At 36.8% G+C, this 17,302-nt stretch overlaps 1 long non-coding RNA gene across 2 annotated transcripts; it reads left to right on the forward strand.

The window, feature by feature from the left end:
* The first annotated feature begins 4,981 nt into the window (after positions 1 to 4,981).
* Positions 4,982 to 14,737, forward strand: LOC118816540. 2 transcript variants are annotated; one of them, XR_005007880.1, is made up of 3 exons: positions 4,982 to 5,078; positions 7,837 to 7,951; positions 14,298 to 14,737. It is a non-coding gene; the product is annotated as an uncharacterized LOC118816540 (long non-coding RNA). The 2 variants fall into 2 exon arrangements; XR_005007879.1 differs by having other exon boundaries at positions 4,989 to 5,078; positions 7,840 to 7,951.
* Positions 14,738 to 17,302: the final 2,565 nt, after the last annotated feature.

Below are 17,302 nucleotides of genomic sequence, written 5' to 3' on the forward strand. Positions count from 1 at the left end.
GTTCAGGACGTGCGAATAAAAATATCTTCTTTCACTAAACTGCATAACATGCGACTCCATCCCGAATTCAGGCAGCACCAAACAACTGAACCGCGCCAATTCACGAGGGAATTCAGCACCAGAGCACGTTTTTTTCCACTGCACATTTTCTCTGTACTGTCTGCATAACCTGCTACTTTAACATTTCACTTTTTGCAAACGCTCACGTTTGTTCACTGATCAGACATTTTGGAGGGATGCAAGCGCTGTCAATAACGAGAGAAAAGCAATAAAATAGTGATATGCGTTTGATTATGGATCGTGAATTGTTTTTGGCCAAGTGTCAGTGACCCGATCGGTTAAATTTAATTTGTTACTCACAAAGATGATAAGTCTCTATTTTCTGTTTGTTTGTCATAGTGGTGAATGTGAGAGTAACAGAGCACTTGCACTTCTGATCAAAAAAAAAACAAAAAACACCCACATGTGTAATTTAGTCCACTTTAGCCCTTGTAGTCCACCATCCGAATCAAAGGAAAAAGATAAAGCATCATAAAATCAAACTGTGGTGGGTCTTTAGAAAATGACCTGGGTACGAAAACAGCCAAAACACTGCTATCTGGCCTGCAGCTACTAAAGCAGTGTCAAAACTAACACTTTTTTTTTTTTAAACAATGTTTTGCCCCACCACGTTTGAAGGTGTGGGGCCACCCCTGAAGAATACTTAAACATATGCCTTTAGAGCTCTCTGTATATCTGTTTATTGTACTTCATCATATTTACTCTATGTGTATGAATAAAAAAAAATCAAAAAATATGCTCCTGTTCTGTGGTAAATCATTTGGTTTCAGCTGTGCAGCCAGCACCTCCACAAGTTTGTGTAATTCTAAATGTGACCATTTCTATCAAAAATAACATTTCCTAAGAATGTATACATATATGACGTACAGTCACTGAAACAGGACTACAGGACAGGGCGCCTTAATTCTACATGTAATAATGCAGTTTTAGTGTAGTAGCTTGAATATTTAAGGTCGATCCATGCCATTTTACCAAATCTTTTTTAATCATTTACATATTGCTTAGCAACATAATTTGAAGCAAATTTTTTTGCCATATTTTTCTGGCAATGATTAGGGTGACTACTGACCTCTATTGTTTGTTAGCACCATTAGCCTGGCAGTTCCAGTGCTAAACTCAAAAAGCAAAATATTGCATGTGTCTATACTACATTACATTGGCTATGTACATTACTACATTAAGAAAAACGTTGGATCGTTAGAATATCTCAATATACTTTCACACTTTCTTTACCTAAAGCTCCATTTAGTTTGGAGACCTCTGTGGTGAGGTCTGTGATTGCAGAAGAACATTTTGTAATCTCAGTTGTGCTTCAGACCCCTTCTCCAGGCACATGAATCTGATGCATGCTAACTAGTTTAAAGAGTATTTAAAGAGCTCAGTCAAAGCTTAGTGAAGGACATGTCTTCCAAGTATGCAAGTGAATTATCTACTATTATCATCATATCTTCACCAATATAATGTTATTTTTGCATTTGAGACCTAAAGATTGAGCCGAATCTTCTTTTTGAGTCAGTGCATGTGACATTAATGTGTAAAAACGTATGACGTGGTCTGAAAACTGCTGAAAAATCTGACCTAACGCCTTTGACGTTTAAATTATTATTTCAGGCTTTACAGGTTGACTCGGGACACCATGTTTTTTTTACATTTCCGGTCCAAAATCCATTTTTATTCCTTCTAATTGTCCCCAGTATGGCCTGGATATAAACTTTTTTCAGATGAGAAATCATTTGTAGATTATTTTTTTCTCAGGTGTTTCATTAGCCATGTAATAATTTAAGAAGAGATGAGATGCTTGTAGTTGTTCTCAGTATTGCCTTTCTTGCATAGGCTCATTAGAACCATTCCTGGTCATCAAAGAGCTGCAATACATCTTGTTATTGCACAATAACTAAACTTTGAAAGTTTAATAGAGACCTCCAAAAGGTGATACGTCTCTGAAAGATGTTTGCTTCTATGTTCTGGCTAAAAGAGAGCTTCTTCACTAGTGATAATGATGTTATTGTTCAGGCTCTGTGGTTTACAACTATCAAACATATTTCTCCCGACTCCATTCAGAAGAACGCCTCACTGCTAAAGTGTTTGTTAAGCCAAAAACCAACGAAGTCAAGGAAGAAGGCTGTAAAAAAAAACACTTTGCCACATCTTTGGTAATTCTTGCTTCACCAAAAGAAATTCATGGCCTTGTAACTGAAATTATGGTGTAAGAAGTACTGAAATACTGTCCTTAAGTAACAGTATGGGCACCATATCTTGCATGCAAGCATACTATGTTTAAAAAATGGTACTATATAAAAAAAATAAAAAGTAAAATGTTTTAACAAATAAAGTTTGTTGCATATAGTGCTTTGCACAGCATTCATTCAAGGCTAAATTATACTTCTGTAACTGCACACGTGCAGATGTTGTGCTCAGATATCTGTATAGGAGTTTGCCAGAATATCTACCCGTAATGTGCACTAGGGGGCAGTGTTGAATAAGAATGTACAGAAAACTGACAGGTAAAAAGTCAGAGTTGCATTATAGAGAATAGATTGGAGAAGTGAAGTAAAGTACTGGGTGCCATAACAAAGAATTACTAGTTCAGGTCAAGTGTTGTTTGGGCCTTGTTGTGCCCCCTGATACCACCAAATAGCCAATACGCGTTTGCTTTTCCACCCCTGCAGAAGTGCTGTCTTGTCACAGAATTCACTGGAGTGTTGCTAACTGACCAGGTAACTCCCAAACAAACAGTGGAATAATGATCTGGATATGCTAACATTGCTACTTATTCCTTTCAGTTTTTCCTAGCTGGTGTGTTAAAGGGCCTGTAGTAATTCAGAACTTTCAAGTCATTTGAAGCCCATGTACAGTTTACAAATGGACATTCTGGATATTTTTTAGGTTAACGAAGTGTGTAATAAAACTTTGGGCCTGCCGGTGGGCCCTGGCCATTTAAGGGTTTAACTCAGTTAACTTACTGACATACATTACTCAGCCAATATCATAACTAACCAGGGAGAATTCATTCAGTCTATTTCCACTCAGTTATTGACACATTCAGCGACTGGCGTATTTCACTTGGCCTCTGGAATAGTCCACTATAGGTAGTCTTTTAGCAAACATTGCTTGCCTAGATAGTTAGCAACCTAATGACAATATTACTGTACTGTAGACTATATTAAACCCCACAAAACGCTGTATTAGATCACAGGTAGCTTACATTTACATTGAAAAGGTAGACAATTATAAGTCACAGCATGACTTATTCAAAAAAAAAGAAAAAGAAAAAAAACTTTTTTTAAAGCTATATGTTGTGATTTGTAAAGTTCTACTTGCAACACATACATAAAGAGGGGACGGCTACTACTTATTCCAGTGTAGCCAAACGCATTTCTTAGCTGTGCAGGGTATCCGGGCCCACTGGCGGACTCAGGCAGGAGTACAAGGTGGGCGACCAACCCCCTGGTGCACTCATGGTTGAAAAACCACTAAAGTGCCCTCTAAAGTGGTGAAAAGAAGAGGAAGTGCCCTTTACATGGGGGGAAAAAAATGACTGAGTGCCCTCCAGCGTTCCCCTTCAGGCAATAAATTATGATGATGTGCCGTCTGGAGCAAGAAAATTCAATAATGTTTCTTAATGAGTGCATTTCTAGTGGAGAAAACATGATGCAGTGCCCTATAAGTTGCCCTTGCAATGGTCTAAACTTCACGTTTCCTATGGGTGCCATTCCCTTTAATTCCCTAAAGGGAATTATTTCAGGGTAATATGCCAAAAAAGCCAATAGAAAGTTTGCTGTGAATTGCTTTTTCAATTAATTTAAGTGTGACTACTCCTAACTACTAAGCTCCAAAATTAATAGCTTTCTTGACATCGTGTCTCCATGTGTGCGTATCTTTGAAACGAATATTAATAATTCTCTCTGTTTTATATCAGAGGTGTTTGTGAAATGAACATTTTAAAGCTGTATATTTCCCTGTGTAATATGGATTGCTTAATAACATGTTAATCTTAATCAAGAATGAAGACTATTTCATCATACATGATACATCATAGCATTTTATGTCACGCAGTAGGTGCTCTTCTTATTTTTTCCACCCCTGCCCTTCAAACAGCCTGAGTCCGCCACTGACTGGCCCAACTGTGTAGTAGATATAGAATCTAATGTCTGATTTATGTCTGTGCCAGAAAGATATTTCATTGGGATCTTTTCGTGAGGTATCGTCACTATTTTTATTTTAAAATCATGTACAGATTCCCAAAAGTTAAATCATTTTTTTAAATCAAATACAAAAAACATGAAGCAATGTTCCCTTCTAAGTCTTGCATCTGTAAGGCATAGAGGGCAGACTGGGATATATCTTACTAAGACAGACTGGGGTTAGATTCTGTGCATGAATTTGTAGATTTGTTCACTTATTTTATTGTAAGATAGGGAGAAAAAGGCATTTTACACATAGTTTGCCATTTATCTTGAAAGCTAGGTCTCCTCTGTTCAGACAGGAACGCTCACACATTTTTAAATGTTTTGCATCTTTTATTGAAGTCAAAAAGCAGCATTTTTTTGAACAAGAAAAAGAAGCTTAGAGTTCATTATTTATTTTTAAATATTAGTATTAAATATTAGCTTTTACTATATTATAATACAATTAAAACTTAATGACAGATACAATAAATGATATAAACATGCTTAAAAATACTTTTTTTTTAATTGTATGTTCTTCCTTTGTCCTTTTTAATAAAAGTTATTTTATGTAAAATGAAAATTCATAGGATTTTTAATGCAGATCTCAGTAATAAAAATGATTTTGAAAACAGTTTCTACTAACTTATGCATGAAAGGGTTGAAGTTTGTTCTTCTTCTTTTTAACCCTGGCTCCAGGAAAGAGGAACAGGGAATGGTGAAACCTTTGCAGTGCACTATGTGTAGGCATGAACGTTAAAACTCTTTTCTACCATTTCTCACACTGCTCTGTCATGACAGAACCAGCAACCCTTCAACTGACAGCCAGCAGCTTTAATCACTTTTGGACAGGTAAAGAAAGATTTTACTCTTGTTAGTGGGCTTAAAACACAGCAACAGGTGCTGATAATGGGCTTGATTTTCAAACATCTACAACCGTATAACTTACTTAAGTATAGCAACAACCAGTGTCCAAGTAAAAGGAATCTTACAAAAAAACAAACTATATCACATGATTTATCAGAATGTGTTAGAATTATATTTTAAATTCTTATCAAATCAAAATATCTAGATAGTAAACAATGATAGCCTTACAAAAAAAACTATAGTAAAACTATAAGAAATGATTGAATTTCTAATATTTTTGGCTTCCTATAGTATTTTCCATACATCTTATAGTCATACGTAACACTTATGTAACATCCAATAAAACAGATTCTTATTCTGTTAACTCAAACTTTTTAAGACAGCCCAGTAGCTAACTTTTTAAAATGTAACTTTTAAACAACTTTTTTTACAAGTTATTGCTATACATTACTATCTACTTTTTTCAGGGAATGTTCCAATGAAAATACTCAAGCCTTTCAAACTGAATTACTATCACAGAAACAACTATACATTTTCACCAGTTGTTTTAAATTATAACATAACTTGTAGACTACAAGCTGAAAACCCATGTTACTTACAGTGGTGTAATACACTAGTAAGCTTGCTTCTGTCCCAATTTTATTGGAATCTGTAGCATTTGGCATCAAATTTGGAATTTACTTACATAAAGCGTAGCCCAATATAATCAACTATCATGTGACCGCAGCACGGTTACCACGGACAACAGATGTCAAGCTGCGACAGAAGACATGCATGCAGGTACACACACAGGTGTGGATATACCAGTCACAAAACATGGACACACGCTGTGATAATAACACACACTCCCCACCAGCCTGGGGTTTGTATAATTATTCAGTCCAGTTATACCTGTGTGCATGTGGCTTAAACTGCAGGTCTCTAAGGCAGAGCGTTCATTGTCTTAACTCAGCTGGCAATATGAGCCAGGCACTGGGTTCACCCTAACCCTCCTCAGATTACATTACAGAGTGTAGAGACACAGGCAGGTACACTCTTATATCACTCTCACGATGAGCACCTGAAAGTGTGTATTCCTGCTGAAGTCGTTCTGGTCCTGGCAGTAAGAACTCTGTTTCAGTCCATTTTGGTCAAGCATTGTTTGTTATGTTGATGGTTTGGTGCAATATACATATATACATACATGTATATATTATCTTGTGTAATATATGATATGTTTGTTGATTCATTGCTATTTCAGAATTATAACCGATTTTAACCCTCAGAAATTGGGTTTTGCTGTGCTGTTCAAATTTAACTATGTAATTTCATATTTAACTAGAAGAGAAAAGTTTTTGTATAAACTTTAAGTTGACTAGAAATAGATGTTGCTATGAAATCACTAGTGGTTGCTAAGGTGTTGCTAGGCCATTGCTATGGTATCACGTCAGTTGTTAAGGTCTCGTTATGTTATCCAATGTGGTTGCTTAGCCACTGCTACAAAATATCAGATGGTCATGAAGGTGTTGGCAGGCTGTTGCTACGGTATCCCAGGTGATGGCTAAGGTGCTGCTAGGGCATTGCTACGGTATTCCAGGTGGCTGCTGAGATATTGCGAGGCCATTGCTATGGTATCCTGGGTGGTGGCTAAGGTGTTGTCAGGGTGTTGCTATGGTATTCCAGGTGGTTGCTGAGGTATTGCTAGGCCATTGTTTTGGTATCCTAGGTGGTGGCTAAGGTGTTGTTAGGTCACGCTGTGGTGTCCCAAGTGGCTGCTAGGGTGTTGCTAGGGCACTGCTATGTTATCACAGATGGTTGCTAGTATGTATGAGAGTCTATGAGGGGGAGCAACGTGAGAGATGTCCTTTGTAACATAATTTGTGGCTGTTAGATTAGAATTTTCTCAACATTACACCTTTCAATTTCTATGAGGATATGCCATGTATATGCAATTGATCCCACTTTTCTTCACAGCCAAATTGCCATTATTCGTAAGACTTTTCTTTTTTTAAATACCTGGAACTCACACTTTTTGGACTATGAAAAGTCATGAAACACTCTAGCACATTGCCAGTACATACAACATAAATAACAGCATTTGCTCCTAGTCCAAACTTTTAATCATCAAATGAAAAATCAGTTGGCCACTCAACTAACACAAAATCTGACAGTGCTACATTGAAAGTAAGAGGAAACTGGCTATTTAGCACAACAAATCATCCATAATTATGCTACAACATTTTGGTATAGGTGGAGCATCAGCATTCAAATACAATGCAAGTGCACTTACCTGCTTCACATTCTTTGCATCACAAATTTGCAATACAGATCAGCCAATACTAAAATATAAATTAGTTGACTGCTTGTTTGGAGCACAAGTAGTCTGATCCCGATTTTGGCTGATACTAATCATCGCTGATATTATCTCTTTATATCTCTTTTTCTATATATAATCACAAATGTGGTGTCAACTAAAAGTTTAAAATATGCACTTTCAACATAATTTCTCTGCTTTTTTAAGGGCTTGGAAAGAGAAACAGCTAATAGTAAAGTACACCATGGTTTTCTTTTCACAGTTGATAACTGAAGTTAAAAATGCAAGGAATAAAACCAAAATGTTGTGGTAGTATTAAAAGTGAAGTTAAACTTTTTGTACAGGTGTTTTTGGTCTAATGATAACAGAACAGCATGGATAGTGAATATACCAGACATACCAGAAAGGCCAGAAATACTAAGAGAATGTGTTTTGTGTGTGTGCTCACAGCAGATGGCTTCCCCCTTCACTGAGCTGGAGTACTACGTCATTCTTTTTTCTCTACTAGTCTTCAGTCTGTTCACTCTGCATGGCATGATACAAGAGAGATGCTTATCTACCACAGGTACTAACAAAATACACTCACTTATACACTCTTACAGATGTCCACTTTATTAGAAACACCTATCTTGTACTTCCACTCATTGACCACTTTATGAGCCCCACTTACCTCATAGCTCCACTACATGCATGTAAAATTACAGACGTTAGCTCACCTGTTGCTAGGCAGTCAGTTTCTCTGCCACTCTCATTCATCAGTGAACTGTCAATTCAGCTTCTAACCACAGAGCTGCTGTTGACCACACTGTAAAAGATTACTGTAAAATTACAGTAAATTACTGGCTACCAGTTGCATTACTTTCACTGTCATTTACTGAACCCTATTAACAAAAAATAGCAATAAAATAGCAACTGTATACTGTAACCTGTCACCTGGACCACAAGATAACAGTGAAGTAGTTGTATTCTGCTGTGCACTTAAAGTAATAAGCGGTAATTAAAATACAGTATTTGTCTGTATTTTTACATAACAGTTATAAAAGTAATGCAACTCAGTAACTAGTAATTTATTGTAAATTTAGATATAAAAATATTTATGCCTTTTTAACTGGCATATACCATAATGCTATGTGGTGCAGCTCAACATCAACCTCAGTACTTTACTGTATTATTACAGAAAATATCTTAATCATTAATAAAATGATGATTAAAGTATAATGCTCTAAAAAATGTGTTAAATATAATGAAATCCTTGTAATAAAAACAGTGGTGGAGGACCACTGTGGTGGACCATTCTCAGCAACTGGCAGTGATCATGGTAGTGTAAATGGAGACAGCGGTGTTGCTGTAGTTTTTACTCATGTTAGTGTCACTACTAAGACCACGATCAAAAAATATCCAGTCAAGAGCAAGTCTGTGGTCAGAAGTATGATTAACATAAATGGATGAAGGAGGGCTAACACAGATTGTGCATGGAAAACAGCTAAAGTCAACTGTACACCTTAAAAATGCAATAACAATACAATATTAATGCCACTAAATGTAATGCTGTTAGCATATTTCCCTAGTTTGACCCATTGAACCATTTGTAGTTCCACCCTAAAGCCCAGCTACTTGCATCTTGTTGCTACGATTCTCCAAATGTAGCTCCCTCATTCAAAAACAGCTTTGAAATTGCAAGAAAGTGACAAAAAATTAAACACATTCTCAGCAGCACACTAACTCAAAAAGTAATCTTTTATCTTTTTAACATCTGAAGTATGCAAAACAACACTTAGATAAGCCAGAGGCATTTTGGAAACAAATCCTGTGGATTGATGAAGTAAAACGGGAATTTTCTGGCCAAAAAAGAGCAGCATTTGAGGAAAAGAACACTTTGCCACCTGTTAAACATGGGGGTCGATCTATTATGTTTTAGAAATTGTGTTGCAGCCAGTGGCAATGCATGGGTAGACAGAAGAATATTCTACTAAATACCTGCAAATTCTGGCAAATCAAAGTCAAGCAACTGACGCTAAAAAGAGGCTGACTTCCGTAGTATTGTAAACAACAGGACAATGATCCAAAACATACCTTAAAATCAACCATGAACTACTTCAAGAAGCACGAGCTGAAGCTTTTGGAATGGCCCTTACAGTCCTTGGACTTTAGCATCATTAAAAAATGGTGGATAGATCTGAAACATGCTGCGCATGCAACACGGCCCAAGAATATCACAAAATTAGCAGCTTTCCCCAAGAAAGTGTGGGTGAAAATTCCTAAAGCAAGAACAGAAAGATTCCTAGCGCGATACAAAACGTGTTTTCAAGCTGTGATATCTGCCAAAAGAGTTGTTACTAAGTTCTAGTTCTAGTAATAGTAAGAATTACTATTTTTATTTGTTTTTTTTATGTTGATCATGTTTAAAGCGAATGTGCTTTAATATGTGCAGAAAATTATATTTTAAGTAGTTTGCTGTAGCAGTTGTGTTTACTTCTTTTCACTTGAAAATGAACAAAATATGTAATTTGGCCTTGGGTGCCCAAACTTTTGATCACTGTGGGACATCTGGCTAGAATGCACAAAGGGTCAATGAACACCCTCCACTCACTTATTAGGAGTATTACACAGTTCCTTTTTTTCAGCTCTGTGTTCATGTTTGGATGTGTGGTTCTACAAAGGAAATTAAGAACACAGCTGTGTTTACATTAAGGGTGAAAATATGACAAAATATGCACATGTATCCTGTATGTCAGACATGTGACATTAAATGTTTAAACACTAACAGACTGCTAGTACATGTGGCATTGTTAAACTCAGTGTGTGTGCCATGCATGCTGTGTTTCAAGGCTCATAAGCAACAAGCCTTTTACTGCTCAACTCACATGTTATTTAATAGCTATTTACTCAAAATAACAGCTTACTAGCACTTGTTGGTTCCAAACACACTAAAGCTGCATTGTAATAGTTGGGGATTTGGGGACCTCTCTGGCAGAAATGCATCTTTGCATGCAACCAGTGGAAAAACATTATAATGTAGATTGTGCTTCAGACCCCTTCCCTGTTTGGATGAATCTGATGATTGCGAGCGTGTTAAAAGAGTATTCAGAAAGCTTGTGTTGTCTTCAGCTGGTCATGTCTTCAGAGGATGTAAGTGAATTATCTATTATTGTCATCATATTTCATCAGTATGTTGACATCAGACATATGATGTTTACATTTGAGAGTTAAACATTAAGCCAGACATTGTTTTTGAGCCTGTGCATGACACTACTACATAAAGATGTGTGGCGTGGCACGAACTGATAATTTTCAGGCTTTACAGGGCACAGACATCATATATTACCATGTTTCTTTCAGGCACAGTAATGCTGCCTCTTTCAACTTTCAACAAATCCTCCGAACTCTTTCATAGTGCTGCTTTAACATAATACACTGGCCTGTGATCCATTTAACCAAGTATAGAAACAGTACTTTATGATCACTGGACGAACACATGCATGAAGGATCCAACACACAACCACCTCAGATGAAAGATATGCACATGAGCCAAATGAAGCTTGCTAAAGCTGAACACAGCTAGTGAAACCAAACTGCCACCAGTCCAAATTAACCCCTGAAAATACCAGGCTTATTACGCACTAAGCCTTATTATTCAGTAACTACAAGGACTCAATGCAAACTGGTTGAGCTGTTCCTAGGTTATAGAAGTATGCAATGAAACTTTGGGTGGGCCTGCCAGCAGGCCATGGCCATCTAAGGGTTAACAGATTTCTCTTACTGGCTGAATAACCACATTGTCCTATAAAATGGCACAAATAATTACATGTGAAAAGGTGGAAACTAGAGAAATGTCCAGGCCTTCATAACAGATAGTGCTGATGCTGGCAAAACTGGTAATATCAGTAATGTTGGCAATGGAGGATGCCTTTGGCAGACTATGCTGGACAGTGTTTGAGGTAGATCTGTTGATAAGGCAAACTAACAAACACAAATTAACACCGAAAACCCCAGTTCTCCTTGAAACATGACGTAATGTAGAAAGAGGGCTACAACAGCAGAAGCTGAAACATGAAGCTTCTGACGAAAACTGGAAACTGTTTATTCTATGGAAGTCACATGATTTTTATGTTCAAGTTAGTCCGATTATTACATTCTTGAAAGTAGTAGTTGTAGATATTGTCTGATTATGCTTACTTTGTGCACTCATATAGCTATAACAAAATTTACTGCTTTTAATTGGAAAAAAATTAAACAAATGCAATTAATCACAATTCCTTATTTTTATTTGTATGATAGCCCTATAAGAAATACAACCAAGCCATCATTAGAGTAACTCTTTCCTCAGACGTCCTTCAAAATTAAGGAAATGTCTATTATATCTTTATTCATAACACAATGGATGCCAGAGCCAATATTTTTACTCATTAAGTCAGAAAAAAGAAGCCAAACTGAGGTATCTAGATGGCCAGGTAGCTGCAAACTTTAGCTTTTAGCTTGTTGTCCTCTTCATCTGATGATTGATTTCTGTCATTTGAGGAATCTGTTCTCTTTGTTGATGATTTGAAGACAGTTACTTTAGTTATAAGGCTACAACAAGATGACCTAATAGCACTAAGATTAGCTATCTGTCATCCTTCTGCACTCACCAGCTAAAAAAAAACAAAAACATTTTAAACCCCTTTACTCCAAAACCCACCTCAAAGCAATCTTAGTGTTTCAGAAGCTCCTCCCACCTTCAAGATACATCAGAAGGATTTTATGTCTTTAAACTGGAAAGTCTCACTCTAGAGACTACAGTGGCACCACTGTAGGATGTGAGTAGCATATTTACATAAGATGTAGCAACTGTATTTCATTTTGGTTCAATTATGTCTCTTTAATTCAAGTTTTTTTTAGACTAGATACATTTTATGTCAAAACTAGTTGCCTCAGCAACACTAGAGAACTTTGAGACCACTAAGATGAGTATTACACTTTGTTTGATCGTATCATGATGCATCAGCGATCTCAATAGCACAAATCCTTATTATTGCTTTATGGGATCACTATTTGTTTTATATGGACTGTGAACGCAAACATTTGATAAGAAAATGAACGAGACAAAAGCATAGGGTCTTCTTTTCTATTCCGTGTTCTGCTGAAGTATAATAAACATAAAACATAAAAATAATACACGTAAAACATACAGCATACATTTTTATGCAAAACAAAGCACACTTGAAATGTGGCCTGTGCAGAGGTTATGGAACATTTTATCTTGTATGTTTTATTTTTTCTAATATGTTAAACTTTAAAATTAACAAAAAAATGTTTTTAAAGCAGCATTCTTGTTAAAATTGAAAGAAGTAGCATTACTGAATCAGGAGGAAAAACTAAATCATACGTCTTTACATATTAACATGTTAATTCACACAGATTAAAAATAAAGGTCCGGCTCGAGGTTTAGGTCTCCAATGCGTAATCAACATTATACTGATGAAGATATGATGACAGTAGATAATTCGCTCAAATCTTCAGAAGACACGTCTGTCACCACAATACACAACCCACATTACAAAATGTTCTTCTGCATATTGTGTGCAATTACACATTTCCACCAGAGAGGTGGAAGCTTACAAGGTGTGGCTTTAAGTGTGTTAATTTAGGCCCAATCCCATTTCTTTTTTTCACCCTTACCCCTTGTTTTCAAGTGTGACCTTGCACCATGTAGCCCTAACACTTCACCCTACCCCTCTATCTCAACAAAAATCGGGACACTGTACCCCTAGACATGAACACGCAAAACGGAGGGCTAAGGGCTAAGTGGTAGGGGCGATGGGTGAAATGGGATTGGGCCTTATTTTCACTTAGAAAAAGAGCCAAACACGTAATCTGACCAAGAGTGTTCAAACTTTTGCATACAATTGTATTTGTTCCACTGTTGGAGTAGACTATATTACATTTACACATGTGGTGCTTTCTGTGCCTTTTGGTGGCAACATTTAGCATTGGAATAACTAGAGATTAAAGTGGCATTAATATCAACAACAAAGCAGCTCCATTAGTTATAATCAATATAACTTGTGTTTTATTGTTGGAGTAGTTGCATTTTAATAGCAGAATCTGTGTCCATTGTACACTAAATTTAGTATTGGAATAACGATTTAAAATTAGGAGCATCAATATTAATGACTGATTTTATTAAAACAGCAGCACAACTTCATGAGGTGTAATCGCATATAAATACTATAGGTCTGATTTGTGTATTTGGCCTGGGCACTATGATATTTATCGTTAAGTCGTAGTACATCACAATATCTGAAAATATTGTGCATATTGTCGGTATTTTAAGGACTACGTTTCTTTAAAAAGAGAGCATAATTAGTGCAGTTTAACTGGATTTAACCTGGCGCTGTTTGTGAAACACTGAATAAAAGTCATTTGTTCTCATTATATCAGTATTTATTGAAAGTGGCACTACTGGTTCTTTATAGATGGCAACTTATCAGATGCCAGACACCAAGACATATTGTGCATTGTGAAAACGTCTTAAAAGATTGTGATATTATATTTTTTATATTGTCCACCCCTTTGTAACTAACACATAATTTCTGCATAGCTGAATTAGATGTGGAGTTAAGTAACTCATTATTTTATTAACACATCTGTGAAAAGAGTCAAAGCGCTTCACAATAGTACAAATCAAAAAGAGGAATGACAAATCTTCACATATTATAAACACCATAGTCCAGAAGTAATGATATTGAAACACAAAAGGGACAGAACAAAAGGCTGACGTCACTCAGATATGGAAAAGTAAAAAACACTTTATGGCTTTGAACTCTAAGCCAGGGCCACGTGGAACATAAGCAAACAAGTTCAACCAGTTACACAGTCATGTTTAATATCTCTCTCTCTCTCTCTCTCTCTCTCTCTCTCTCTCTCTGAAGAACCAGAAGAACCACAAGAGCCACTCATAGTCTGAACCCTACACTCATTCATGTTGATAAAAGATGCTGCAGGATACATTCTGGACTTATCCCTGTTTAAAGGCTGTACCGGGATCTGTGTGGACAAGTGTGAAGCATGGCAGAATATAATGGCCTATTGGATGTCTATGGACTGATCTGGGACCAGCTTTGGAGCCTACTGGACTGTAAGGAAGTCTGTATGGCTCATCCAGTGTTGAAGAGGCTTTCTTCGGCCTTGATTCTTAATGGCACTTAATGACCTCAAGTGCTCCACAGACTCTGATAATGCACAAGCGTGTGTATTTGTGTAAGGGGCATGTCAGTGGTGTGCGCAAGTGAAAGGTACATTGTGTGCTGACGTGGTTTATGGAGTGCTCTTAGAAGCAGAGGACTTTGGCTGCTATGAGGAGACGCTTATGACACACAATATTATTTATACTGTACTTGAAGGCAATGAAGATGAAGAAAGATTTTGGACTCTGAAGGTAAAAACAATATTGCTCTCTGTCTTTCGAATACGCTTTCTTTTCGAATGTCTTTTGAAGGCCCAAAAACAAATTTTATTTGTATGTACAATGTAAAACATTGACTCATGTGTGGCTAATTTTATTGTAACAGCATTGCAGCACTAGCTGTGTCCAGTGCTGTAAATTGTAAGTGAGATTATTGGAATAACTTATAATAGAATCAGTGCTAGGTTTCAAATGTACATCAACATTTTCGATGTCATGATTTGGGCGGTAATAAATAATCCAACCAGCAGTTACAAGGTCAAAGTGTTTCTTGATACTTCTCAAAGAAGTAAGAAAAAATATTTGCAAATGTTTTATGAAACAGCTACAGCACTGCGCAAAAGTCCTGGGTCCTGTCCACACGTATGCAAATATTTTTGAAAATGTCCTCTGTCTGCATTTAGCCCTGGTGCTAGTTTAGCTGGTCAACCAGCATGATTATACTATATATAAAATGGATAGTTCCGGTCCTAAAATCTGATTGGCTGAGCCGTGTTCGAAGCCGTTGTAAAATCGACAATATATGCACACCTATGACCGTCTCACAACAACTGAACTGTATGATTGCGCCACGGCACGAAAAATCCTTGTGCTGTAAACGGAGTAATCTTTGTCTCTCAAATAAGAACCTGTTTTTTTGTTTAAACTGAGGGGCTGACAACTTATGTTCTTAACTAGAACTAGGCTGGTCAGCTAGCTAACAGGCTAAAAGATGCTAACAGCCTAAACAGCTCCATCACTAATATCACAGACTTGAATTAAAGTACTTACAGTACAATACTTACAGTATTATTCACTGTAAAACGGCAGAATAAACATGTCACTTGGATGGATCACACGCTTCAGACGTTTGTGTTTCAGTCAGAAGTAGCGTCAAACACAGGCTGAAACCCAAACGGCTCTATACTCCCTAAATAGTGCACTAGCTATGAAAGTTTAGAAATTCTAGCCTCTACAGTATTTACACTCCTATGTAGTACACTATGTAGGGAGCAGGAAGCCATTTAAGAACACCCTTCCCGTGATAAAATCGCAGTAATGAATGGCCTCTCTTTCTAGGTCTTTAATATAGGGTTTAAATCTAAACTCTGAGCAGCACCATCAGCAAACTGTAATGGAAGTCAAACATCCCTCCCCCCACAAGTAATTCAGAACCATTTCTATTGGTCTGTTCATCACAAAATTTTAACACATTCTGCAAAAAAAGTAAAAAAAAATGTTAAAAATTGAGATACAAGGTTTTGTAGCTGTCTTTAGAGGAGTCTCTCTCTCTCCTGCTCCCCTTTATAGTCCCTCCTCCCTGACTCTATACCACAATTCAGCCTTCTTATGTCTTACTTTTATATTAATACATTCTGGTGTACTTGCTCTCTCTCCATCCCTCCAACTCTAGTGTCTCCACATCCTAGGACACTAAACAAACCTTTTTTTTTCCCAAAGTCTGGCCGAAGTCACACAGTTATCATGACGATAGCCTAAGCATGGCGCATCTGATACAAATTATTTTTCAGTTGAAACAAGCTTAAGATTCAGCATAAAATGCAGATTTCAGTCAAAGCCATGTTTATGTTTGGAAGCAAGTGACTGGAATTAGATGAAAAGTTGTGTGTTTTGCTGAAGGTAAACACATCTATTACAGTGCTTTTTTATTCCTTTATCTTGAAACAAACTGCAAAAATTTAACTTAAACCTGTTGATACAGAATGTAAACTCAGTGTAAATCTTTACTTAACTATCTAATTATATATGTAATTAATAGAGGTGCACCTATTTCTTTCCAGCCAAATTGGCCAATGGACAATAGTTATTTATTTATTTGTTTTTTATATGTTTACGAATACCTCAAGTTGACACTGTGAACACAGTAGTACCACTTCTTTCTATCAGCCAAAGCTGTAACAGAAATAACATTATTAGCTCTTTAACAGGCTAAACTGGCAATTCATAAACAAAAAATGAGTTGCCTACTTAAACAACATAAAGCAAAAGCAGCATTCAAATACTGCGCAAAATACAGATGCACCAAAATCAAAATAACAAATTGAGCAATTGACACATCACATTTGGGACAGAACTCCGCTGACTCCAGTTATGGCTGTTTTTTTTCTTTTCATAAAAGTAGTTGAGACCTTATGAGCTGGTTAGAAAAAAACATGGTTGGTTCCAGATTCCTCCACAATGTCCCCAGCTTTGTATTGTATAAGAAGCTTACCGGACAAAAAATTGGTCACCTGTGACTGAAACGTACCTAATAGCGTATGATACCTCCATGAGAACGAATAACAGCTGTGATTCGCCTTGGCCTGGACTGGACAAGTTTCTGGATGTAGGCGACATCAGTATTCAGCCACTCTTACAACAAAGAATCGCACAGTTCAGCCAGATTTTGTGGATGCCTTCCCTGGCGTCTCACTCATTGTTCCAAGTGGTCCCACAGATTTTCAAGAGGATTCAAATCTGGGGATTTTGCGG

This window comes from Colossoma macropomum, unplaced genomic scaffold (genome assembly GCF_904425465.1).
Source record: "Colossoma macropomum unplaced genomic scaffold, Colossoma_macropomum, whole genome shotgun sequence".
Classification (NCBI taxonomy): Eukaryota; Metazoa; Chordata; class Actinopteri; order Characiformes; family Serrasalmidae; genus Colossoma; species Colossoma macropomum.